The following is a 27,983-nucleotide window of genomic DNA, read 5'->3' on the forward strand; positions in this document are numbered from 1 at the left end:
ATGCTTGTAGAGATTTATCCTGCATCCCTGAGCATGAGGATCCCAGTTTGCACAAAAAGCTCACAGGTTTAATAGGACTTTTTAAAGAACATTGGGTTCAGAGTGCACTTTTTAGGATGAAATGTTAAGGAAGACCCTCAAATGCAGGTGATTGATATACTCAGTTATTCTCTGTTAATTGTCAACTTTTCAGCTGACTGATTGAGACTGACTCTTGAAATATTTCCTGTAGTGAAACTGTTTCTTTCCCATTGATAACTCTGTGCTCTTTGCACAGACACAACATTGTGCCTCAGGGTTTGGCCAGGCCAAAACCTCTCCTCCTGACTGCCAATTAGCTAGAGAGCAAAGCAGCATTTATGTGAATGTCCAGCCAGACTCCTCAGTTGGAAAAGTGTGATTTTGAAGTGCTGCCAAGGGCTTGGGCATAAAGTCCAGCTCCTGTTGGGCCCCTGAGCTATTGCAGTGCTGGAGAGCTTCAATCTCTTGAAAGGCTTTTATTCCCATCTTTTCTTCAACTTCTCAGCATCTAAACTTCATCCTGCAGTTTTTATGCCTGTCATAAGTGCACTGGATGGGAAATCAGGAATGGATAAAGGAACAGAGCCCCCATCTGTGGATGTAGGTGGATACACACCTGGCAGTCAGGATGCCTTCTCTATCCATGTGCCTACAGCAGTGCAATACAGGAGAAAAATTACCCAAGGAGAATTATAGAGATGATACTTCACATTGCAGAACTGTTCTGCAATTAGCCAAAGTCCTTGGTAATTACAGAAAAGCCAGGCTGAGTGTCTTGGGAGTTCAGACGGGGCAAATGCATGTACATGTAAGTAGACATAGCCACAGAATATTTTACAGTTTCTATCAAAATTCTGCTGATAACAGCACCCTTATAAATTCAATAATTCCTATTGCTTTGCTGTGTTTGTAAGTGGTGATGAAAGAGAGGTTCTGGGAGCTGTCTTGCATGTCTGGTCCCTTCCAGACCTGTCCACAGCGGGGAAATTGGGCTGTTCACAGCTGATTTTACAGAGTGTGGCAAAGCTGCTCCAGTGTGTCTCTGTTCCTTCTCCTGCACTGACACAGGGCAGAGTGGAAGCTGTGTGGGTGGGCACTTGAGCCACCAGACTTCTGACTTGAAGTGCTCACTGATTTTTCATTTACTGAATTTCTTTGAAATGGAACCACACAGGTTCCATGCCTGTTTTCCATCCCATGAACCAGAAACGCTTAAATTGGAATTATTAAAGATATAAATGCTAGGAACTCTTTTTTTTTTCTCCCCTAGCTGGATGAAAAACTGCTTTTCCTGTGAATCATCAGGAAATTAACCTCAAATTGGGGTGTGTGTCTGGTGAATCAAAGATGACTCTGGGCTAATTAAAAGGTTACAGCTTGACTTCAATATTGGTGGTTTCCAGCTGGGTAAAAGCCTGAGTGGATTTGTTCATATTTGTCCAGAAGTCTGTTGAGGCTGAGTGTGCTGCTGGATAATTGCAGATATTCCCCCCATTACCTGGAGCTGCTGGGAGCACTCAGTGATTTGGATGAACTGGGATTTTTTTTTAATGCACATGCACTGAGGGTTTACATCTCAAATAAATGCTGTGTGAGCAGTGCATTGTTTATCCTAAGAAATAAATAGTGCTGATTGATTTTATTTGTAAAAATTAGTATCCTTGAGACTACAAAGGGACTTGAGAGGTTCATGTAACCAGCATGGTGAGAAATAAACACTAATTTTTAATGCCATAAGGCAAACATTAGTAATAGTCTTCCTTTCACAAAACACTAGGGCAGATTTTAGATTTTCTAACATTCCTATATTCAAAACCAAGACCAAATATACTCATTTTTAACTTTGACATTTGCCCTGCTGTGATTACTAATACCACAGCTCTGTTGGTCTGTCATCATGCACCGTGTATTATTCAGAGGCAAAACAGGCCTCCAAATCTTCTTTCCTGCAGCAGAATTGACCTTCTCATTAGTTGGAAATAACACTGTGATAGGTAATCAATATCTTGTTGAAATGCCAGCATCTCATCTTGGGCATTACTCATCCTTATTTCTGAAAAACACTCAGACTAAAAGCAAAATGTTTAGATGCAGCTGTGTGTGGCAAATCTGCCCTTACACATACCAATGATGTGTGTACAGGTGTTATTTTGAAGGTACAAATTGCAGATTTGGGTCTCTGATGTGTGTCAGCCTGACCTTACACTCCAGAATTCCCTGCTGCCAGGGCCTTGGTTAGAATTGCTGCTGGGACCATTATGAAACAATTCAATGGCACTTTGGTTTGGGGTTTTTTTTGGTTGTTTTCCTGGGTGTTTTGTTGTTGTTGTTCTCATTTTTGTGCAGAGGCTCAGCAGAAAATCACTGTTTTTCTCCTTGCACTTTGAAAACTGTGTCAGATAAAAACTGACTGACGTATTGACTATTATTCCAAATTGTGATGTCAGTTCATTTTTGGCATCTTAAAATGCACCTTTGCTCGAGCTGCAATCCCACTGAAGGTTTTGTGAGTGTGGAAGCCCCTGTGTCACTTATCTCCAGTGGGGCAGTGCAAATTCTGTGCCAACATGAGCCTGTTTCCAGTCAGGCTGCAGCCCCTTCCTCAGAGCACCACTCATCCTTTCTGCAAACTGGATTCTCTTTACATTTACTGGCTCTCAGTCTAACATTTCATGACTTTTTTTTAAAAAAAAAAGTTTGGTAGAGATGCAAAATGCACCCAGCTGTTTCCAGAGGACTGTTTAAAAGAGTGTTCCTTCTATCCTGTCTGCAGAAACAAATGGGCCAGGATAGTTTGAAAAGGGTTTTCTTTCACCCCAGCATGGTTCAGGTATCACATTCACAGCTCAGTCCTGTGCAATCAAATCTGGGTCTAGGTCTGCTTGTAAAAAGTTCATCCTAAGGTTCCAATGCTGCTTCATTCTTCTCTTAGAAGTAATTTTGACCATTGTGCTGCTGTTGCTCATTTCATTTAAAAGGGAGTTTTATTTTAAGGAAGCTCTTGTGACCAGAATACCAAGAGCTTGTGCTTAGCTCCCCAGCCTGTGCCCAGTGGAGGTTGGGAAGGTATTTGAAGACACCCTTTGGAAAGGCAATAGTTTCCCAATACTCTCAGAATTTACCTGTTTCTATCATTTAGCCCCATACTCAGTCATTCCCTGTGTATGCCTTTGGCAGCTCTCTGATTAATTGTTGTGAGGTGAGGGGGTTTTTGTGGAGGGAGAATGGAGTGGTCATGTTCTGTTTCTCTGAGGGCTTTTAAAATTTCAGTCCAGGGTATCTAGGTAACTGGATTTCATCTGTGAATGAATTTGGAAAAGAAACTCCATGTATAGAACAGTTCAGGCTAATTTTTTTTTTTTTTTTAATTAGTCCAATGTCTCATTAATGATTAGGATATTTTTACTTGTCAGTGATCCATTATACCTGGGTATTTTTACACTGAAGTAAAAGCAGATACTCTAAGAGTGGGCTGCTGCTTTCAAATTTATCATAGGTGGCCTTTTGTTTTTAGGCAAACTTCCTCAATTACCCTCAGCAATTTCACAGAGCAGAGAAATAGGCACATTTTTCTCAATACCTAGAAGAGCAAAGGAAGTGCAATGTCAAACATTAATCTACATTGGTTGTGGATGATATTGCTTCTTCTGGTGTCTTATTCTCACCATTAGAGCGCAGATTTTGCAGAAACTGAATATGAGCCCTATTTTGACAGAAATATTAAACTTATCTCTTTCCTTGGAACACATTTTTTCTGGTGATGAGTAGAGGGAAAATGCTGAAGCTGCCCTGTAAACATAACTGAAAGCTTCTACACAAATAGATGTTGTATTAAAGATATTAAATGCAATGTTTGTGTCTTACAAAGGTGTTACAGTGGATTTCTGTGCTGAGCTCTCTCACAAATGTTAATTGACCAATGCAGTAACTCAAGAGACATCTTGGCTATTTGGTATAAAGTACTAATTTACACTATTCTGATATTTTCTAGACAGCTGCTTCATACATGTTCATAATAGAAAGTGACTCATCAATAATTCAGGAACTATGCTTAGCTGGTATGGCAAGTGCAAGAACAGGTATGGAGAGAATATTATTAGAGGGGGCCAAAAAAAGAGTAAGAAAATCCTGGAATACAAGTATAATCATGTGAATTCTAAAAAGCAGCCAGCTCTCAATTTGACATGCAGTGGATGTCAGCTTTGCAAATGAAACACTGGAAGCTTCCTTAGCAATGAATATAAAAATGCAAAGATCAGTTATGCAGAAAAAGGAAATTAAAAAGTAACTTTTATACACAGGTGTGATTAAAATCGTAGGATCGTTTTTAATCCTTTTGGGACAGGTTTTCAGATGTGTCATTTATTGGTGATAGACTTTGCCCTTAGGATTCACTCCAAGCTTCAAGGAATTGTAATTCATACAGTGAATTATTTTCTGTTGAAACTTAGAGACAAGCAGCGTGCAGACTGTTCCTCCTGGGACTGGAGTGGCTGGGGATGGGGAGGAGAAGAAAAGAATGGCTTCATTTGCAGCTAACATTGTAGTGCCATAAAGGGCCCTAAGAATATCACACTGGAATAGATTTTCAGGGAATTTGCAATGAGATTTAGTGCAGCAAAGAGAAGGCACAATCCAAGCAGAACAGAGTACTTCATCTTACAGCAGAAGATATTCTCAGCACTTGTAATGGATGCTTGCTGCAAGGCAAGATTCTGGGCAGAGAATAAACCTGAAGGTTGCTCCAGTCAGACCACTAGCTGGGCATTAAATGGTGGAACAGTTTTAGGCGGAGTGCCCTAAACTCATTCCCCCACATTCTGTATTCCCATGTCCTACAGCAGGTCCTGGCTGGGGAAGGCTGACTCCATGTTAATAAAATAATTTTAAATTTCTAAATATTTTCGTGTGAGTGCCTCTTTTGCACCAAGGCACTGGAAAAATAAAGGCTCAACAGCTGCCTCTGGGAGCTCTGAGTCAAACTGGGGCATAGAACCTGTCCTGTGACTGAATTTGAAAGGGGCTCTTAGTTACACCCACAGGGCTGGTCTCTGCTTTAGGACAGCTGTTTTGCCATGGAGGACAGATGGCATTGAAGAAGCCCAGAGCCTGATTTCCTCCCCATTTGGCACAAGTGACAAAGGGAATTGGATGTCCAGTTGTGTAGCCCAGTGTTACCTGTAGGCACACAGGACAGCTGAGCATTCATTTCAACACTCGTGTTCATGGCAAGATGATGGGGAGAGCTGGCTCACTCTGTGTCAGGCAGAACAGAGGTGGGAGGCAGGAAAAAACCACTGGAGAACAGCAATTGCTCAGGAGCTGATTTCTGATGGGGATTGTTAACATCACAAGGATCAGGTAGCTGGCTATTTTTAGACGCCTACAACTTTTAGAGGCAATTTGAAGCAGTGAATATCAGCTAGGGCATGTTTTTTGTGCTGTCAGAGCAGCACCTTGAGATAAGCAGGATTTATCTCAGCTTGGAATCCTTAATTTCCTTCAGGACAGGAACTGCATAAATTCAGACTTGCACATGATGACCTCCCTGTCAAACAGCTTGGGAGCTGCTCTCTGAGAAGGAGACCCAGCTGGGCACTCGGTGGAGTGGCAAGAAGGGAGGAACTGGCACCAATTGTAGCAGCAGCAAGAAGGTATTTTCACAGATGTTCACTTGCTTTCTCTCTCCTGCAGGGCTGACATGAACAGAAATAAAGGTTGTGATATGGTTTACAGTGAGGTGGGGAAGAGAATCTGAAAAAAAAAAAAAACAAAAAAGGGAATCCCCATGGGTTGAGATAGGAACATTTTAATAATTAAAATATAATAGTGTGATGATAATGCTAATACTACTAATAATAAATAATAATAATAGTAATGAAAAGGGAGACAACAGAAGAGAGAGAGGAATAAAACAGAAGTGAGACAAATGATGCATTCACCACCTGCTGGCCAATGCTCAGCCTGTCCCAGGCAGGGGCTGCTGCTCCTGGCCAGCTCCTCCCAGTTTATACACTGGGCATGTGGCTGGGATATCCCTTTGGCCAGCTCAGGTCTGGTGTCCTGGTCATGCTCCCTCCCTCCTTCTGCCCTTTCTCCCTGGCAGATCATGGAAAACTGAGAAATCCATGACTCAGGGTAAGCTCATCTTAGCAACAACCAAAAGCATCAGTGTCTTATCAACATTATTCTCATAATAAATCCACAATACAGCATGGACACACTACTAGGAAGAAAATTAACTCTCATCCCAGCCAAAATCAGGACAGGTTAGAATCAAGGGAGGAATACACATTTTTGTTAAAACAAAGATGGGAGGGGTCTAAGGAAATCCTTTAAATTTAAAAGGGGGGGAGGATCAACTTAACTGTTTAAATCTGACTTGCTGATGCCACTCCATTCTCCTAAGATGCCAGTGAAACAACAGGCAGCAGGACCTGGCCCCCTCTTTGGATCCTGTCATTGTCAGGATGAATAAAAATGTGAGTTGCAGACAAGAGAAATCAAGAAAATATAATTGCTCCAACTGCCCTGCCCTTTTCCCTGAGCAGTGCAATACAAACCAACCCCAGAAACTGCACTCCTTGGATTTACATTGTCATGAGTGGAAGAAGAGTTTGGTCCCTGCTGTGTGGTAAGAAATACCATGTGAGTGAGCCCTGCCTTTGTAGTGTTTGTTGGCACTGCACATTTCACTTATCCTCAAGTGAAGGATCCTTTGTGAGCCTCCAGCTGGGGACACACAGAGTTACTGCTAAAGAAAACAGACTTAACTCGGGATCAGAAATGCTCCTTTTAATTTTGGCCACACCTGCTTTATTTTGGACTAATTTTAGTTTATCAAAGCAGCACAGAGTAATTGAATTGTACCAGAAGAACTTTGGTTCTGGCATAGACTGGTCCCATTGCTGCTGCAATCCACAGGCTGATCTGGCTTTGATTGTAGTGTGACTTGGTCAGAATTGTTGATCCAGGCATCAAAACAAACCTGGCTTGACTTTCAAATGTTGAATGGAGCCTTAGTTTTATAAAGCATGGTTTATTAGTTGTGAGATCAGGAAAGCTGAGCTGGAGCTGCAGGGACAGGCTGCCCAGGACAGCACCACAGCTCCATCTCACATGAGATCACTTCAACAGAAACATGCTGCTTCCTTTTCCTCGAGTGTGCAGTCTAAAATGGAGCTCAAACCTTGTCCTGCAGGAGTTTAACAGCCTGGAGAGGTGAATCCAGGTCCTGCAAGCTTTGGTAAAGGCACCCTTTACCAGAACGTGCCCTTCCAGGATCATGAGTAAGGCTCTGCCTGAGTGGATGTGGGAACACATCAGAGAACTTGAAATGTTTTAAGGGCGAAAACTTCATCCTTTTGATGATGAAAGATCATCATCACATTTGCTCAAGTCTCTTTGAAAATATTAGATTATTAGATTTGATTTTCTAACATTTTATATTGTCATCCTTTCATTTCTGGTTTTGGGGTTTTTTTTTGTGGGGTTATTTTCTTTTTATTTTCTTTTTGGCAAGGCTCTGTGTTTTTTCCCCATTAAAAAAAAACAACTAGTAAACAAAACAAAGACCCCACAAAAGCCCACAACAACAGAAAACCACTAAATTGAAAATATTGGAAAGTAATTCAGGAGTTACAGGGTTTGTCTTCTAAAGATGAGTTCCTTTATAATATCCCCAACAGAACTTTCAAGTTAAATACACTTGAACAGCACTTGGCACTTGTAGTTCTACTAATGGCAATTGATTCTCAAACACACACAGATCTATACAACAGTGCAAGCTCTGCAGCTTCCCAAAACATCTTCCTTGAATTGCAGAGCCTGAAGTACTCCAGAGTTTAAATCAAAATGTGATTATTTTGTTCCTCATAAATCAACATCTGTGAAGATAATAAAGAACCAGCTGTGCAGCCATTCATCTTTTGAAGAGACAGGGTTTCTAATGGCTGGTTTAGAAGTTGGTTACACCTTGGAGCACCTGGAGACCACTGGTTTGTGCAGAGCAGTGCTGTGTTTTACTGCAGTGGGACAACACAGCCTCAAAGTCACACAGAGCCCTGTAGTGTCCAACAGCTGATTCCTAGGATTGGGAACTTCATCTTCTGCAGATGGAATTGTCTTCCCTCTTCACCTGGCACACATGGGAAGCTGTTTTCTGTTTCTGCTGTGAAATGCCCAGACACACAGAGGGAGCCTGAGAAGCAGATAAAATACTCTGCTTTGGGGCTCTATCCTCACACTCAACCCACTCTCTGTGGTAGGGCTTGGGCTCTCACTGTGAGCACATTTTCCAGCTGCACCAGGCACTGCACAAACCTCAATCCTGTTCTGTACCAGAAATATTCCAAACCTGGAATTTGCTTTTTTAAAGGTAACAAACTTTTAAAGCAGGCCCCGTGGTGGTTGTTCTCCAGCTTCATGCTTTGAAATGTGTTCTGTGTCATAATTAGCTTTATGCATGCCCACGTAGCATATGCTTTTAATTAGTGAATTCCATATGGATCTTTACACACACTCAAGCTAACACAAGACACATGGGCTTGAGGAGGGTGAATTTCTGGGCTTTGGATGCAGGAGAGACTAAGCCCAAAGGTACAACAAATCAAGGCTTGTTTAACATGATTACCATGTGACCTGGCTTTAGCCAACTGTTCTGGCTTTGAGCAAACATGAAATGCAGTTTTGGAGCCTGAATGGAAACCAGGAACGGTAACAAGAGAATTCTTGTACTGTGAGGTAACTAGGAGTGTCTCTGCTGCTCCATTCCTACGTGTCTCTTTCTTTCCTAAGATTATCAGAAATAAAAATAAATGCCTGCAGGCTCTCAGCATTTCTCTTGGAGAAGTGCATGCATCTGCAGATGGAAGGTAGTACTGCCACAGTTGAACTGTGTCTATTCATAGTTGTGGATTAATGCTCTGACCCTGGCAAAAGGAGTGGGTTCTGGGAGCCTGGACATCAATCTGCACCTCCTGGCCAATGCTCCCCAGTGAAACCAGTGTTAGAAGCACAAAAACCTTCCCAAAATGCAGTTATTGCCAGCACAGCACGAGTAGATCAAGTTGCCTCTGAGTGTGCTCGTGGACTGAAAACGAATTCTCAATGGAAATATCTTTCATCAGGCTTCAACTTGCAATTGGCACCCGTGGCACTCAGCAGGGAGAGCATCAGCACAAGGCTGATGGACCCAAATCCATGGCATCAGCCTGCTGTGGCTTCCCAGTGTGCCATCCCTGCTGTTCCTCGGGCTGCAGAGCAAATGCTGATTCCAGAGAAGGTGTCCCCAGAGGCTGCTGAAGCTGTGATCCCTCCTGACCACATCCTTTTACCTCTGAGCTCAGCCTTTGCCAGCTGCTCTCGAGCAGCTGGAATGTTTTGCTGTCTGTATTCTTTGTTGCCAGCAGTGAAGGGCTGAGAGAAGGCCAGCAGTGCTGGTGCCATGCAGTGAGGTTCTGGCTGTGCTGAGCCATGTGCAGCTTCACAGGACGTGCAGGAAATGGCACATCCACTGGCCAGGGGGCAAGGGGAGCAGGACTGTGACCCTGCCTCCAGCTGCTTGCCTCTTCTGCCCACAAATGCTGCCCCTATCCAGAGGACAGCCTGTCTTCCTTCATTGAAGGCTCTCTGTGAGATGGCTCCTTCTCTGCCTTATTTATTACCCACTCTTCACACCTTGTTCTGATTAGAGAAGCATTGATTTCCTCCTGGGCTTTCCCGTGGTACTCATCATTTTGAGATGAGCGTTTCACAAATGCTAATTGAGCCTCAGCCTGTCCACTAGGTGACAGGATGGTGGATGTTCTCCCTCTCCAGATGAAGAGCTGAAACTCAGATTAGCTCAAAATTAAAATAAAAAAGAAGGCAGCTCATTTCTGCTTGCCTAATTTGATGTGACACTGCCCTGGCTTGCTGTAGCTGCTCAGATGCTGCCAGCCTGCAGAGCAGTGACCCAGCTGCAGCTGTGAGCACCTGGGGCTCTCAGCATGCCCCGAAATGAGCGAGGTGACAAGTGGCTCCTGTGGGAAATTTGGTTAAAACTCTGCACTTGATGTGTAGGAACTCAGGAACTGTAATCTGTGTGCTCTGGGACAAGAGGGGCTGCCTTAGCCATGAGAAAAGTTTTCTCTCATTGCTCCCCACTCCTGCAAGCTCCAGTTAACCCCTTTTGACCCACAGTCAAATCTCCTGTTCCTCAGATCCCAAATCTTTCTCTCCCCCTGGTAGCAAACATGTTTCTTTCCTGAATTTCCCAATTACCATAATTAACTTGAACTCAGAGCTATTTTCATGATCATTAGAACTTGTTGCCAGGTTTCTAGGAAGCAATGCTCTCTGTCTGTACTTTTAGACAGCATGGTATGAAAACCTGAATTGTAAAGCCCTGTACTGGGCCTTGGGTGGGGATGAGAACATTAATCTTGTTTCCTGAATCCAAGCTGAGCGTTTTCTACATTTGTGTATCCTTGCTGTGACCCAGAATTGCTGCAATGCAAAACTAATCCAGCATCAGCTACTGCTGAAACATGCTGCAAATCCATACAAAATACCTAATTTCAGGAACAAGATTTTGTTATTATTATCAATGTGGCCTTTTTTTTTTAATTTTTTTCTCTTCTGGTGAACTGGTTTTGCATATTCTTTTTAATAATGTGTTCATACTTTAAACAGGAAATAAAATGAAGTTATAAACAAGGTGTTTCCTGTAGAGGAAATCTGATTCACCTTCTCCTAAAACAGATAAACAGATGTCTGGGTGAGTTGTAAGGTGAGATGTAAGGTTGAAATCACCCTTATAAAAAAACTTCTCTTTCCCCACTGAGAGTAGAAGGAAGAGTTTGGCTGTTTTCCAGGGATTTCTATCTCCCTTAATTTCAGACACTTGTCACACATCCAGTAAAACTCTCCAGGATGCTGTCAGTGCATCCAGCATCCCTCAGGAGCAACACTGGGGATATTCATTTTACCCCTGGTGACAGGATGGGAACGAGAAGATTTCCTGATCTTTGGATGAGGTTTCCTCCTGGCCTTGTATGTAGCAAATGCTCTTCTACTTCCATCGTGTCTCTCCTCCACACAAAGTTCAACACATGCATTTGTGAGCTAACAGAACTTTTTCAACTTCAGTTTTAGATAAATGAGAAAGAAACAGAATTTCAAAACACAAAGCAAAGGATTCAGGCAAGCTTCCCCCCCACCTTCTCCTACATACATTGCAAAACATCTCCAGCTTTGGAAAAGTTAGGGACAAAAGAGAAATGAAATTCTGCCTTCTGCCACTAACTTATTGAATCTGCCAAAGCTTTGAAAATGGAGAAACTGAGACAGAAGGAGGAGAATGGGAAGGGGAATGGGAAGAAAACACAGTTCCTACAGAATTTTTATTGCATTAAGACAAAGAAGTAGAAAATGCAGGAGGAAAAATGTCAAAACTCCAATTTTTCCTTTTTTAAAAGCAAGTGAAAGTGTCTTTTTATTTTCTTTTTCTGAAGTGAGTGGTTTAGCAAAAAAAGTTTGTATTAGGAGAAGGGAAAATCAATAAAATAATTTTCTCTTTTTTTGCCTAGCTTGACTGCTGCCACGTTAACAGCCAGCCATGGCAGCAGTTATATTTGTATGCTGCTGCAGATGAGATGTCTGTATTTTTAATGATTTTATCCCCTTCCTCTACTGCATCTCAAGTCCTGTCACTGAGAATGTTCTGTTTAGAATGCTGTGACTTAGCAAAACAAAGAAATCCATCCTTTCATGAGGCCTAGTGGGGAATGCTGCCATACTCGTCACTATTCTTGCTTCTTTCATGAGTTTTTCTGTGTGCTGGATTCCTTGACGTGACACCATCCTAGTCTGGAGTGAACTGGCAGCATCAGCACTTGGACAAAAGGAATTCAGAGCTGAGTCTCATTCTGGGCAGGGATGGCCAAGTGAACCAAGCACTGACCCTGCAGCTCTGCACAAACCCTGAGGCAATAACGGGCAACCAAATAGTTTGGGGCATTCCCCTGTACTGGCAACCACATTCACAGAAATTTGTACATCCAGCCACGCAGTTCAAGGGTAAAAACCATTTTCTTCCTGTTTTTAGGGTAACCTTTGCTTTTGTAAGCAGAGGTTTGGAGTTTGCACCCTGCAGAGTGTGGATGGATCACGTCTCTTACCTCCCTCTCCTCTTGCTCTGCCCAGCTGTCTTTGCCCTCTGCTCCATCCCCTTCAGGAAAGAAAAAATGCTTTCTGTATAAGGACACCTTTCAAAAATCCCACACTTCATTTACTTTTTATTGCAGGATCTCTAAAATTAAGTACAAGGCTGATATTTTTCAGGATAATGAGTCTCTAACTCAACATGCTAATTTTAATGAGCTAACCTGAAAAAGTCGAAGTCATTACATACAGTAATGACTATGTATCAATGACTATGTACTATGGCTACAGTATTTAGCTAGAGATACACATCTGTTTAAATTCAGGGGGTTTTAATACAAACTTGAGTGAGTTTTTGAGGAAGTCTGGCCAATGTGAACAAGATGCATTTCTAATAAAAGAAGGCTCCAAGTTACATGTGTGTTGCATCTACTGTGTGAATCACCCTGGCAAACAGTGCAATTGCTAATCAATTGTATCACTGTCATCTCTGTGCCTATGAATCTTTTATTACCTCCCATTTCTCTATGGTCAGAATAAAAATGTATTAATTTACCAAGCTGAGAGTCTAATTGGCATGTTCTCTCAGAATAGCAGGTAGAGTGTGCTAGTCTGGAATGGATCAAGGATTACTGTTCAATTGTTTTTCTCTTAGAGAGGGCCAAAATATTGGCAATGGCAATTCTGATTCTGTTTGGATGAGTTCAGTTTAGAAAGTGACTCATCATTGAAACAGAAGGAGCTTCCTCAAATCAGAGTCCATAGACAGTGCCACAGGGGACACAGCACAAGAAAGCTTTGGAAATCCTGCAGATTCTTCCTGGAGGAGTTGTTTTTCTTGTTTTCTGGAAGAAGGCAAGAGCAGTATGAGCTTTGTGTCTGAGAAGCTGTATCTTCTGAGGATTGCATTGTGGCAAAACAGAAACTGTGCTATGGAGATAATTGTGTTTCCAGACAGGTGCTCTTACGCCTTTGCTGAACACACCACTCCTTGCAAAAATGCCTGGAGCATTTGCACAAAATGAAGCCTGAAACCTTTACTGAGTGTGGTGAGAATAAACACACTCAGATGAATTTCTATTTTCTTCCAGCAGTACAACCAACTACCCTGATTCTCTTTGACATCTACTTGTGCTCATATTGATTTGATTTTATAAACCTTCTCTGTAATTCTTTCTGTGTGTAGAGCAAGTAATTGTATGCACATTTTAATCCTTCAATTTATGCTTTGTGTGTCTGGAAAAAATCTTGGCAGATTTTCTGAAGTGTGTACCTAAGGCATTAAAGAAGTGTCCTTTCCACAGAGCAGAACCAAACACTTCTAGGCCCAGGGAGCTTAGACCTGAATTATTTTTTCACTTTGTTTTATCGTGTAGGGTTCTGTGCCATTCCATCTTTCAGGACTCTAATCATGTTTGTAGTAGACAGATAACTGTAGGTGCTATTTCAGATTGTACTCAGTGGTCATCTCCTAGGAGGTTGTGCTGAAGCAATGTTATCCCTCCCACAAAAAACACAGCAGCTGCCTGACTGTAGCTTGTTATAGGATTTTTTTTTCAGGATTAAAGAGGCTGCCCTTGTTAGGGGCTGTATGAGAGGTAACTGATGTTGTTTGGCATTTGTGCTTTCTGGCAGTTTATAAATATCTGGCAAGAAAATCACAACATTTATGCTCCTGTCTCCAGGAGGAAGGATTAATTCAGTCAGAAAATCCCTCTATATGCTCAAACTCAACCCCAAAACAATGATCCTGTTTTATGAGTAAATTTAAGCTTTTGTACAGTGAGGTAGATTACTTGTCAAAGCCAGTGAGTGGCATGACAGAGATCTCATTTATTTCTCTGCTAAATTGCAAGTTTTTCAAATGATGTTGAGGGAGACAGCTTGCATTTCCACTCATAAAACAGGGGCAGAACTTGGTTTTTGTCCTTGCCTGCTAGCTCCAAGACAAGGTTTTCAGAGTGTGGGTTGGGCTGTTCCTGTACCTACTGCCATGTCAGTGACAAGTTTCTCTTTAATAAATTATAGAGCAGATCGGTCAATGCTAAATGCTGTTGAAAAGAAATTGCAAAATATTGCAGTAAGGAGAGAAACCCCTGTACTTCAAAACATATAAAGATTAATAAAATGGAACCCTGTTTTGGGATGTGTGCTGAAAAGGCTGTTTTATAGTACCACTGTAATAAACCCACACCTTGCAGTAATAGAGCTTGTAAAGAAGCATCTTTGTCCATGGACACATTTTGTAAATCTTAATAATAGTTTCCTCTGAAGGATTGCTGAAGATACCTGTGTGACAAATGGGGTGTTCCTTAAAGCTTTCCTTGGGCATCAGAAATAGGTGCTGTCATGTCCAGGTGTATTTAAATTATTTCCAGACAATCCTAGACATCTTAAAGAGAAAATAAAAATAAAGATCCGTGATTCAATCTTTCTCTTTTCTTGGATTTAACTTGTTTTCAATGAGTTATGTACTTGGGCAAATCCCTTTTTCACTCCTTGTAAGCCCCTGATGGCTTTTTCATCTGGGGATTCCTGGCTGTGTTACAGAGCTGGCAGCCTGAGGACTGAGAGCCAAGGCAGCTGTTTTTGCAGAAGGAAATGTTCAGGTGATCAGTGATGAAATGAAAAGTATTTCTAGGGTAGTGCAGCTGCTCCAGAGGAGAAGGGGAATGGTGATTCCTGTCTCTTTTCTTCCCCTTTCCTGTTTCCCACTGACACCCTCAGAATCAAGTTGTGCAGCAATTTAATTTTATATCAGGCCTTCCATTCCTCTCCTCGCCAGTATTTAGGGTCTGGTTGCAGCTGCATTGTGTATGCTTAACAAATAAAAGCTTTCAGAGAACATCATTCAATTCCCACCTCCTGCTAAGGGTTTTGGAAGTGTAATACATCACAGAATCAAAATGACTTTCACTAAAAGTTCATGCTGTTTAAATCACACCAAATGTTATATTGAGCTGTAGCATACATAATTCATGTATCATTAACAGCTTCTACAAGTTTTTGGCTGCCTGGCATACCAATGAATCAGAATGTGTGGGTATTTTTTTGATACCTGCCTTTCCTTAAATTGTATTTAGAAGCAACAGCATGTAATTATACTAACTTGGAAAATCAAACAGGCATGTAATAAATTACGGTTTGTGATTGACAGGGCAAAGTAAGTCTCCTTCCTTTCCTGATGTTGAGTAAAACAAGCTATTTTAAACTGGAAAGACTCAATAGATTTTTGTGCTTCTGTGATTATTATAAATAATAAGCCATTTTCATTGTTTAGCATGTGAGAATTCTCCCCCAGTGGCTTGGTTCATGCCATGGCTGATGAATCAGCAGTGTCCTTTAGCAAGAGGAGCCTGTTTGGGCAGTGTGAGGGTGTTTCACAAGCTGCTGCCCCCATGGGGAACGTGGCCAGGGGGTGGGATGGCATTACTGACGTGATTCCTGTAGCCCCAAGAGCAGAACACTCACACTCCATGTGTGACACATCCATGCAGGAATCTGACAGCCCCTGCTCTCCTCCTCTGTCCCACACGTGCCAGAGGCTTTGATGCATCTCTCAGTGCCAGGGAAATCCCTCTTTACCTGCTGAAATCCCCAGGGCAGCTTCAGGGCTGTGCTGCAGCTCCTGACTCAACCTGAGCCTTGGCTGTTCCTGTGTGTAAGGATTGCAATTCCATTCCAGCATCAGAAGGCACTGAAATACCCTGGATCATTCAGTATGGGAAGATATAAATCAGATTGCATTTATGGTGCTGGAGAAACCATGGACAGTAGAACTGCCTTGTGTGATTGGCAACAAAAAGAAACTTCCTGTCAAAATTGTGAAAGACTCTGCCTGGCAATCCATGATCTCATGCTGGGTATGGGGACTGGGTCTTGCAAAAACATAACATTCTTCTGAAGCAGAATCACAAATGTTGTTTATAGCTCCTATCCAGCTGACAAGGAGGTTAGAGGTTTCCTACAAGAAATTTTCTATTCAGAAATTTGACAACTCTAATAAGTGTATTCAGCCCATAGCCATTGATAAATAAATTTATTTAAGCAAAACTTTGATTTAAACAAGTATTTAAAGTAGATTTGGGCCCTAAGTGCCTGCCTGCATTCTATATCTAGCAATCTTTAATAACTAAGTACAAATTAGAAAACTTTTTAAGTGCTTACCAAGAGGTGATTTATTTTTTTTTCCAGATTTATATCAGCCCTCAGTTTCCAAGGGAAACAGCCCCAAGTGGATGACTTCTCAAAATAGTGATCTTCACTTTGCAATTAATACAGCTTTAACTTACCCCATACTCAATATAAACACTACAGTGGGAAGTTGGAGGAAGTTGTTTCTTTCACTGTGGTTGTTGCTGAAAGTTGAAGCAAGGTGCTCACTTTCTAAAAGAAGTATGTACCTGTCTGCTCTTGCTGACCATTATAATATTATAAACTTGCTGTTTATTTCATTTTTAAGGCATGAGAGAAGTGCCTGATCAGTGCAGGTTCCTCAGAAAGGTGCACCTCCTAACATCTAAATGATTTTCTTTCGTGAAAGGGCCACCCAGGAAACGACCACACGTAGAAAAACAGTAAACTGTTAAAAATGTGGGCACTTCCTAATTCAGCAAATACCTCTGCCAGTTTATTTGCCCCTAAAGCTTCAGGATTTTAAAGAGTAACAGAACGAGCATCCTTCCAAGTCTGGGGAACAGAAAGCTGCACCCTGTCCTTCCACTGCAGGCTCTTTGTTTTCCCTTTGCACAGAGCTGTGGTTAAAAATTATAATCACTCTTGCAGGATTTGGGAGAAAAAACTACCTTGTTAAAACTTGTTTTAATTAAACATCAGGGCCTTCCAAATATCTCTTACCAGGTATGTGTGACATAACAAGAAAAAATGGAAAATGTTCTGATGAAAAATAGTGCAGTTTTAATATCATTAGCAATTAACGGGACAGACCTGTTAGCATGTAATTTAACTTCTAAAAATAGATGTGAGACTTAATGCTGATTCACCACTGTTTATAACCAGGGGAAATGAAGCATTAAAGTAAGGGGTAGTGAGGCTGGGAAGAATTATAAATCATGCCCAAATGTTGAGAGCTGTTAGCATTTCTAGCAGGACTGTGTTACTCCACAGGTAAGGAGCCCTCTTGGGCTCTGAACTATTCAAGTGCTGAGCTCTGAATCGAGTCCTCAGGCAGGAATCATCAAGATCTATCCCTGGTGTAAAACAGCTTTAGCACTTAGAACAAATAAAGTTCACTGATAATCACTGCTGGAATCTCTACAGTGAGTATATAGAATTCTTGAAATTAGAAATAGAAAAAAAATAGAAAATAGAAAAAGTTCTATATTTGAATAGAAATTCTGTGTTTTCTTGCTGGGAACTCTGAGTGTGCCTGCATTGTAAAAAGAGAGAGATGCTGAGGAGGGGTTTTCTCTGCAGGATTAGCTACAAGAACACATTTGTGTGCTGAGCTGGGTGCTACCCTGAACACCTACAGCTCACAGGATGGGGGAGATGGGGAGGAGTATTTATGTTCATGGGAAAGTTTGTGTCTTCATCAGCTCAGGGCTTGGCTGCATGAGTGAGAGCAAAGCAAGGATTTTGTGTTTTGGAAAGGTCAGCCTTCTTCTTCCAGCCCTGATATTTGGGCAAGCATGAATTTGCAAACTTTATTATTCTGATTCCAGAATTGTTTTCACCAGAGTTTCTCTTTTCTGTTGCAATTTGAAGTAACTTTGTCCAGCTGTAAAAAACCTCCAATGTGCAGGGAAAGGGACACATTTTCACCTGGCTGGGAAGAACTCTCTGATTTTCCCCCACACTCTCAGCCTGTGTGTGCACTTGTGAGAGCCAAGAACTCACAAGTCTGGCAGGAAGGTAATGCAGGTTTCTGGGGAGTGCAGAGGTCCTGGTGGCAGATTTGCCTTTCCTCACATAACCCTTGCAGTGCTTGGGGATTTTAGACCAGAGTTTAAACAGACAGTGCAGGAATGGCTTTGGATGCAAAACTCTACCCCAAAATGTTAAGTACGGGCACGGCTGCGATCTGAGAAATTCATGAATGTCACCAACACAGTCTGCTGAAGTGAGAGCTATAAAATGAAAGATTTAAAGGAGGCAATCATAATGGTTAACAGCAGTATGAAAAAGCTTAAACATGTTCATAAATTTCAATAACTGCTGAGCAATATACTGGATTCATCTAGGAGAGATTTAATATGAAAAATGTTAAATAGGCTATACAAAGCCTGGAAACAGACATTTCTCCTGGAGATGGAGTCTCTGGGTGAGAAATTTACTTTATACTTCAGCTGAAGTGATACTAAATGCAAGTACAATCTGGTAGAAAAGAAATGAGAAAATAAATTATAGAAAGAGTTTTTAAATTTTCACATTAAGAGAAAAGGCTTTATTTTGTATTCTCACTTCAGATGGTATTTGTACAGAGCTATAAATGACTATGCATGCTGAACAAAATGAGATAAAAAATGTTGGTGTCAATTACATAGATATTTAATAGAAAATAAAAATGACTGAACTCTTATCACAGGGAAGTACAAGCACATACATTTGTGTGCAAGTATCAAGAATATACACATCATTTAAACAGATCAACTCTGTTTAGAATACATCACTTGAGATGAATTTTGAATTTTCTGCGTTTAAAATTAATAGTATTCTGAGGCAGAACCTTTCATTGCAGATAGTTTTAGTAAGATGCATCAGTGCACTAAGATTTTTGACATGGTGAATACCTTCTTTGTGCTGCTAACTGCATCTGTGCAGCCTGCAAATGAAGGATATCCACCATCTTATTTCCAAGTTCAGTCATTTTATGCCTGTTGATAAACAGCCCTTATCTTATTCCCACAGACCAGCTGGATTTTACATTATTTTATAAATGACAATTTTCCATTGTGCTGCAGCATATTGTTAGCAAGCTTGAGCATTATTAAGGACAAAGAGAAATACAGAATTTGGAACATTTCTCCCTGTTTGAGTGACTTTATTTTTAGATGCACTGATGCTGCTTGCAGCAGTGATTAAATTAATGAAGGTGCCTTTCATCAGGGTGAGATGGTGAAAGCTCATGAGCCACCAGCTCTCCCCAGGACAGAGCCTGTGACAGAGGACAAAGCTGTGCCCTGCTGGAGGTGTCCAGCCCCTTCCAAGGAGCACCACAACCCTACAAGATCAGTGTGCTGCTTTCTCACAAGTCTTCTAGGAGATAAACTCATCTTCTGAATTCATAGGGAATGGACTGAGAAGATGTTGGGAAAAGTCTGTGTAGGCATCCCTGGAGGGAGGTTTGTTTTTATCTTTTATCTTTTTTATCTCTGTCTATTTTATGAGTCTGGCTAAGTTTCACTGTCCATCTTTGCTGGTTCCCTGTATCTCCCTGATCCTAAAGCAGTATTAAAATAAAACCACTGAAGTTTTTAGCAGAGAGTGGAAGGCAGAAATTCCCAGGCAGGCACCATTGGGATCAGCACAGGGATCCCAGTAGTGGATAGAGGGATCCCAATAGAGAGAGAAACGAAGGGGATTTCCTTCTCTGGGGTCACTGGAAGTTACTTCTGAGTACTGGAAGTCCTGAGTTTCCTTCAGCTGAAGCAGATTGTGTTCTCCATATCTGATTATTGAAGGAAGGTGTTAACAGAGTTTGGAAAGATGAACTACAACTACTGGCAGAAGAGTTTAGAAGATTAACCTGGCAAGGAGTTAATTAAGGCAGAAGATTAAACCTGGCAAGGAGCTCAATACCAATGTTTAATTCTCCAGATACATTGCATTTTTGCTATGACACTTTATATTCTGAATGGCTTTACTGGTGCAGTTCCATTTGCTTCACAAACCACTCAAAACACAGGGAGATTTCTAGAGAGTGAGAATAATGATTTCCAATAACAGAATGAAATATTCTGGCTGACAAGTTCAGTGGCATGGCTCTGTGAATCCTCCTACATCCCCTGCCAAATACCACATCAATTTTGTTTGACTTCATGCAGATGGGAGGCAGAGGAGGGGCCCCCATCTCCCTGTACACTTGCATGCACACTGTAGATGTGAATAAATACTCCTAAACACGTTTGTGCTGGTGTCTCAGCAAAGCATATGGAATTTCACATTGATTTGTGAACTCTATAAAACACTAATGGAGCTGCTGCCTTAGCTTTCAGTCAATTGGGAAAGACTCAGGGATGGGAAACTGCAGGCAAATTCCCCTTCTGCTGGTCCCAGTAGTGCCTTCCCTGTCACTTCAGCTGTTCTGCTTGCCACTGTCCTCAGATTGGTTCCTCTCCTTTGGGAAGCCACACAAACTCTTCATGAAGCAGCTCAGAAATGAGATCTCCCTCCCTCCAGCTGGCACCTTCATTTCTGAGCCCAGCTCTCTACAAGGGAGAACAAGCCCCACAATTCCACCCATAATATCTGCAGCCACAGTGCTGTAAATGCGCCATCAGGAAGAGCTGGGGAACAGTGCTCTTCTCTCCTTTTTATTGTGAAATGCATTGCACTGCTTTGGACAGCCTACACATGGAGATCTGATCTCAGATTCTGATTCTGCATCACACAGATTTTATATCTACCTCACACTGTTTAGGGCAACTTGATTTCAAGCTCTATTATAATAAGGTCATCTGCTTATAAAGAGCTTCTCACTACCATGTTTTTAACAGATTATTTTAGTATATCATTATTCCAGTCAGTGCTGGAGCAGTTGGGTTTTTTAGGTAAAACAATGTTATTTCACTGCCAAATTGTCACAGGCAACAACAGGGTGAATTGAAAGAAGGAGAAACCTAGCTGGAATGTAGATAGTGACAAGAATTACTGACCTTGACCTCATTTGTGAGAAGCCATGACATCTCTAATAGCACATTGTGGCTTCCTCAGTACCAAATCACTGTATTAAATATCCATACCCTACACAGGCAGCAACGTGATTCCCTCACACGCTGCACAAAGGTGTCTGTGCCAGAATTCAGGGAATGTGCTACCAATGGAAAAATCCTCTGCTCTTCTGAATGCTCCAAAGGCTCATTTTCTCTGCAGAAGCTGGAGGAGGCAGTAAGATGTTTGGTTGGGGTTTGGGTTTCTTTGAAGAGCTGAGAACAGAAAGCAAAGTGAAGCTGGGCAGATCTGCACAGGGAGCAGTGTGGGGGCTGCCCTTCCTGAGCTCTGGGGATATATGGTGCTGGTGATGCCTTAGGATTTTAACTTTTCTATTTGTCATGTATCTGTAATCCTGCAGTTCTTTAGTGTGTAACTCCAAACTCCACACACAGTGGGAGCTGCTGCTTTCCCATTTTGCTCAGACACAGCAATTCCTCTCCAGGCCTGGCAATCAAGGACACCTCACTGCCTCAGGCCCCAGAGATGGAAACAAAAGTGAGTTGGGGCAGCAAACTTGGGGTAAATGAGTTCATTCCCTGAAGCTGGAATTGGAAGATGAACCCCCAATGTGCAAATGGACCAAACTGATAAAAGTGTGAAAACCTGTGACCCATCATCCATTTTTGGGTGCAGTCCCTGGGGAGCTTTGTCTGCCCTAAATGTACCTGAAGGCCCTGCAATAAACAGAACTGCTTTTTATTCCTTTGATTTTGTCTGGTCTCTGTTTTTGGGTAGCCCCAAAAGGCATTGCTGGTTCTGGGCTGAGCACAGGGCTCTGCACAGCAAATCTCTGCCTTCAGGAGTTTGACCTGGTGCTGTTACAGAGACCATGGACAATGATATTGGCCACTGGACATAGCCTGACTCCTTCCCAGGTGGCATTAATGCCAAAGGTGCACTGGAAATGTTTCTAAAGCCAGAGCCAGGCTTTTGGCACCGTTTCAGTGGCTGCTGGTAGGAATGTGTCCTGTTGGGTTAAAGAGAAATATCCGTGTGCTGTTGGAATAAAGGGGTTATCCTGATGAAATCCAGGCTGCTTTTCTGCACAGACAGCTCGGTGTTGGGATATTTCCTTGCTGTGAGCTGGGGAGAGGCAGGAGCTGCCCAGGGATGAGAGGGGCTGCCGGGGCTGACTCCTCCCCTTGCTGCTCTCCATCACCTCTTCTCTTCCTCTAATCACTTTTCGTTCATTCTGATCATTTGTTTTCCCCTGGACACAGTCCCCTGTGGGAACCTTTATCAGCTGAGTGAACTGCTGCACACATTTCATTAATGCATAAATGAGCAGGCTGAGAGCATCTTATTGATCAGCATAGGCCTCGTTATCTGTGGCAGCCTCGCTGGGATGCTGTGGGGAACAGGGGGCTTTGGGTATCTACACTGTTATTTCACTTCCTTTCCTCTTGTGTCAGTGCAAATAATTAAATAATTTTTAAATCATTAATAAATACTTAATAGTAATTAATAAATAATAATCAAACAAAAATAAATAAATGTGCCATTATATTTTAGTATTTTCTTGCCCTAATCTTCCTTTTTTTCCAGTAGAGTAATGTATTTCACATTCTCAATCTCACCTTCTAGGCCGTGTGTAGGTTTCTGGTTTTGTTCTGTGCTCTAACTCTTTGCACAAGCAAGCCTGGCTCTAGTAAAAGTGGGATTTATGCAGTCAGCATGGAGCACAGAGCTGGTTTTATTTGCTGAGGGTTCAGAAGCACAGTGTGTAGCCAGGTGGGTGTACAGCTTCCAGGTAGAGAAGAATTTTTAAAAAGTCATTTAAAACACCTGTCTCTTTTCCCAGTATTTTGAAAGACTCAAATGCTTGCTGGGAAAGAAATATCAAACCTGAGACTCCATTTATCATCGTCACCAGGAAAAATTCCCTTTTCAAAGTGAAAGCCAGACATGTAAAAGCACCAGTTCTACTGAAGTCATGGCTTGGTGTAGTCTTCATGACCTTTTCCCAAAGCTACAGTGACTTTAAATGTTCTTGAAAATTCTCCTCTGACATCTTGAATCTTCACTGATAAAGCTCCAGGCATTAAGAGCCTCCATCCTCATTTGCCATTCCCTGTTTTCCTGACACACTCATCTGCTATGGGCTTACTGATGCCTGTGTGGGATCAGCCAGGTGGGATTTCTGGAACTGATAAAAATGACTTGAATTCCACTTCCCTGGAGGCAGATCTTGATGTGAAACAAAGTGCAGAAGTGGACCCAGCTCTTCCCACTCACTGTCTTTGGAGAAGGAAATCCTGGCACTGGTGGCTGGCACTGCCCTGTGGCTGTGGGGGGACCTGTGCAGCACTGCTTGCTTTTCTGACAGCACTGGAGAGCAAGCAGAAGTCACACTGACTGCATTTGGTTCATGTGTCCATCCTTTTGGCTTTGCAAGAGCAGCAAGGGGCTTTAATGTTACAAATTCCAGTGCATGAGTGCAGTGGCTGATTTTCACTTGTGTTACAGATGTACCCAAAGCCTTGACATCTGCTCTCTAATTAAACTTACTTAAAATCCTCTTTTACATCACAGATAACAATGGTAGCAATGACTTGCAGAATTCATTACCTTCAGTTGCTTTTAGCAACTTTTCAACAGAGTAAATTTAGTATGTGAGAAATCGATTTGCAATACAAATGGAGAAATCTCATACCCTAGTCATATACCCAGCTTCCCAAAATTGAACTCAAAACCTTCAGCCCCAGAATACTGTACATAGAAAATGAGCTTTCTTTCCAAATCACTGCTTTACATGGATTTTGGAGCAGCCCATTAACAGGAAGTCAGGACTGGTTCCATGCATTTATTGCAAAACTCTTCACCCCCCAGTGTGTGCTTTTGCCTTACAACTCTGGTTTGCAGTGGAGAACATTATAAATGAGAACTTCCAACATGTTGGGTGTACAATACAGGTGGGATTTCCTTTTTCTGTTTGTTTTCTTTCCAGCATCCATTCTTCTCTCACTACACAAAAGCCAAGGACGTCCCACAGTGCCAGAGTGTGGCACACATGTGGGCACAGTATTTCAGTTCATGACACTCTTGTTCAGTCTCCTGCCATGCACATCAGCTCTCTAGCTGCTGTCCAAAAAGCCTCCCAAGTGCAGTAACTGTGTATCTTTCACAAGTATAGATTTTTTTTTATTTTTAAATTTTTACTTTAAGGTCACTGAGAGGTAGATTTTTCACTGGCCTGCTAATGAGCAGCCCTTTCAGCTTGTGCCATTCATCAATTTACCCCTCATTAAAATATGTCTATCTTTGACTGGGTTGTGCAAATAGGAAATAGTAAGTTGAAAGTTTACCTTTGGAATGAGAACTAAAGTTAAAATATAAAAATATACACACTGAAATGCTATGCTTTGAGGTTCAATCAAGGTACAAAGGGAAAAGTTAATACAGTATATTCATAAGTTATGCTTAAAGAGAGTGTTTGGTGCCTGAGGCTGCAGTTAGGGAGTATAAAATCTTAGAGAACAGTCCTTTCCTCAAAAGCCTCCAGCCTCAATGGACAAGGCAAGTGAGAATAAAGAGGGGGAGCAGAGCTTTAAAGAGTTTCCTTCTGGCTGCTGACTGCAGTGAGAGTGGGGCCAGTGCTCTGTCCTTGGGCTCTGTGTGAGCAAAACGTTCCAGAAGGCAGAGACATGAGAGGTTAAAAAGCCTGTAACACACTGGGGATCAGATTCATCCCTAAATTTTTGAAAGTTGTGCAGACAAAGACTTCTAATAACTGAGTATTCTTTAGATGACCAAAACTGTGGTTCTCCTGCTTGGTTTGGTGGGTTATCATGTAAATCTTTGCTACAAATCCATTGGGTCAGATTAATTCCCTTTATATGTTCCTGCATGCTCAGCAGGATGTGTGTGTCAAACTTCAGAAGCTTCACATTAAGGTGCCTTTATTCAAGGGACACAAACTAGTTTTAGAAGTGGAAATCAAACCCAGACTGATGCCTAGTCTAGAGCTTTACCAATTAGACTACTATCACAAAGAATATTTTCCAATTAATAGTGTAATCTGCTGTATCTTTTTTTCAGGTTTTCATTTCCTGTGGAATTGAGTTTCCACCAAAGTTTCCCTGGACACTTGTGCAGTGGATTTCAGAGTGATAATGATGGACAAGGTTTCAGCTGAGGTTTGCTTGTCTGGGTTGCTGGAGATAGCCTGGAGATATCCCTGGCTGAAATGAATCCACATGCACAGCACTGGGTGCTTCTTTGCTATTTTAACTTTTCTTCTGCTGAAATTTTCACATACTGTGTACACAGGAAGAAAACATATCGGGGGTACACACAGACATTGCCCACCATCCCAACAGGTCTGTGCTCTCCATGGGGTAACACAGGTGAGTTTTGTCCAAATATTATTTGTGACAAGGTCAGCTTTCAGTATTCAGTCTTTTCCTCTGTGCTGGGTGTCACAGAAGCTGTGAAAACATGTGGTGAGGAAGTGGACAACACAGAAGGAATATAACCCATGAGAGTGGGGTAACAAGGTGCTAAGCACAGTTATGGCTCAGGATGCAATAAAGTCCTGTTTTATATATTGGATTCAATGATTGGCTCTGCCTTTGACTTTCCATACAAGGTAAGTGGTAAATACAAAACCTGGCCATCTCATGGCTCTTTTTACAGGTACACAATTTATGACCCAGCACTTGAATTCACTCCATATTTCACAGAATCACAGAATCACTGGGTTGGAAGAGACCTTCAAGACCATCGAGTCCAACCCATGGCCTAACACCTCAACTAAATCATGGCACCATCCACTCTTTTTTTAAACACTTCCAGGGATGCTGACTCCACCACCTCTTAATATTTACTCCATATTAACTCATACACTGTCCTAAGAGTGACTGTGCCAAGCTGTTTATTCCATTCTGGAAACAGAGCAAGGGATCCAGTCTGTTGGTACACAACAATTGAGTCTGCTGTTTTTCACAGCTGATTTGATGATCTGGCACTGAAAGCAGCTGAGAGCAGCCCATGGCTTTGTGTGAGCTTGGCTGTTTTGCCAAGTTCAAGCACATGAGCCTGGAATCTGCTCTCTGCTCACGCTGTGCTGCACTGCCATGGAGGAGCAGCTCCCACAGCTGGGTGTGGGCCACACTGACTTCCCAGCTGGGAGCTCCTGAGCAGCTCTGCAGCTCTTCAGCCTGGAAAAGGTGAGCTTCCAGCAGAGCAGCAGGCACTGCTGCCCTGGGGGGACGGTCACGGTAGGTGACTGCTGCTCAGAATGACCTTGGGATAACTACAGGTGCTCAAACTCTTACAGCCAGCCAGGCTGGCTCTGGGTTGGGTGACTCTGCTGGGAAGTACACAAGAGTTTTAGATTCTTAATGAGCCAATAGTAAAGAAGGCAGGTTTTGAGTATTTTGTGTTTAGAAATTGAACTGCAGGTGAGCAGTGACAGTACTGTGTAAAATACCTCTTTGGGAGTCCCCTCCAGGTCACCTTTTTCCTGTAGTCTGACAGTGATGACACTTGGAAAGTGTGGTTGTAGGAGTGGTGTTTCAGGCCAGAACATCCTTGAGAGAAACCACTTGTCAGAACAGAGAACACCACGATGTGTTTGGGGCTTGCAAATGCCTCTTGATTTCACCACAGACGGATGTTGGGAAAGGGGAACTTTCAGATTCACGTTCTAAGAGCTTCTAGTCTCAAACTACAGAGAAAAGCCAGGAGCTGCTTTTCCTTTGATTTGAACCAGTCAGTGGAAATTTGGAACAATATGGTAAAGTTTGAGCAAGAAAGGGCTAGATTTATAGAAGCTGAGATAACACCTTGGACTTTTGAAGGTTCTTCCCCAGTCCATTGTTATTTATATTTTCTCAGATGGTCTCTTGACTGATTTATGGAACTATAATTCTAAAATGAACAGGGGACAGTCTTGATGTTCAAGCTAAAATGATTTGAATGTGCTTAACTGCAACCTCTCACATACTTAACTCTGCATCATTGTTTTCAAACAATCCTTTCTATGCCTCTGTCATAGGAGCCCTTTGCATTCCTAAATCAGCATTATCATTAAATCTAAAAATAAAGCATTCACTTAAACATATCAAAAGCTGACCTGTGACCTGTGACAAGAAAAACTTGTGCTTTTTCTTCATAGCAAGTGAAAATACATCTTTTCTTGACTTGTCAATTAACTTCTGCTCCGGAGATGTCCAGTGTAGGTTATCCTCACTCCCACGGCACCAGCAGCAGGCTATACCTGGATATCTGTGTGCACAGCACAACTTGAGTTGAAGAGCTCAGGGGAAGCTTAGAGTGGTGTTTTATTATGCCTGCCAAAGCAGCAGGACACTGATTAAAATGGTGCAGTGCAGCACGGAGCAGGACAGCTCCCCATGGGGAACAGCTCAGAGCGGATGGCGAGCGCTCATCTGGCACTGTTACCACACCCCAAAACACTGGCTACAGAAATAATGCTTGTTTAGCAGCAGGTGCTGTGCTGCTGATAGGAAAACTTGTGATCTTGTGATTTCACCCTTGAAACCTTTCTTCTGAGACACTGTAAACCTGCATCATTCCTGTGCTCTTCTCTTCCAGTTCAGCCATGTGCATTTAATGCCTTTTATGCAGCTTGGTGCCTCTAGACAAAGCAGGCGTGCTGCTGCCCTGGGAATCTGCCTGTGGATCCTCCTGTGTCACACAGAGCTTGCACTCAATCACCAGCTGGTCTGGACTCCTCAGAGACCACCTGCCAGGCACCAGGGGTGAGTGGGTGCCTTACATCATGTGTTAATTTTATGGTAAAGAAGATCCTCTGACAGACTGATGGAGAGCTTTGTGCAGTATTCCTGAAGCCTCAGCCTTCTGCAGATACACCTTGGCATAAATAATGATGTCATCAACATTTAAAGATACTGCAGCATTTCACATAGTCACATTTAACCCATTTTGGAGCCTATGTT

The sequence above is a fragment of the Parus major genome, chromosome 9 (genome assembly GCF_001522545.3).
Source record: "Parus major isolate Abel chromosome 9, Parus_major1.1, whole genome shotgun sequence".
In the NCBI taxonomy this organism is placed as follows: Eukaryota; Metazoa; Chordata; class Aves; order Passeriformes; family Paridae; genus Parus; species Parus major.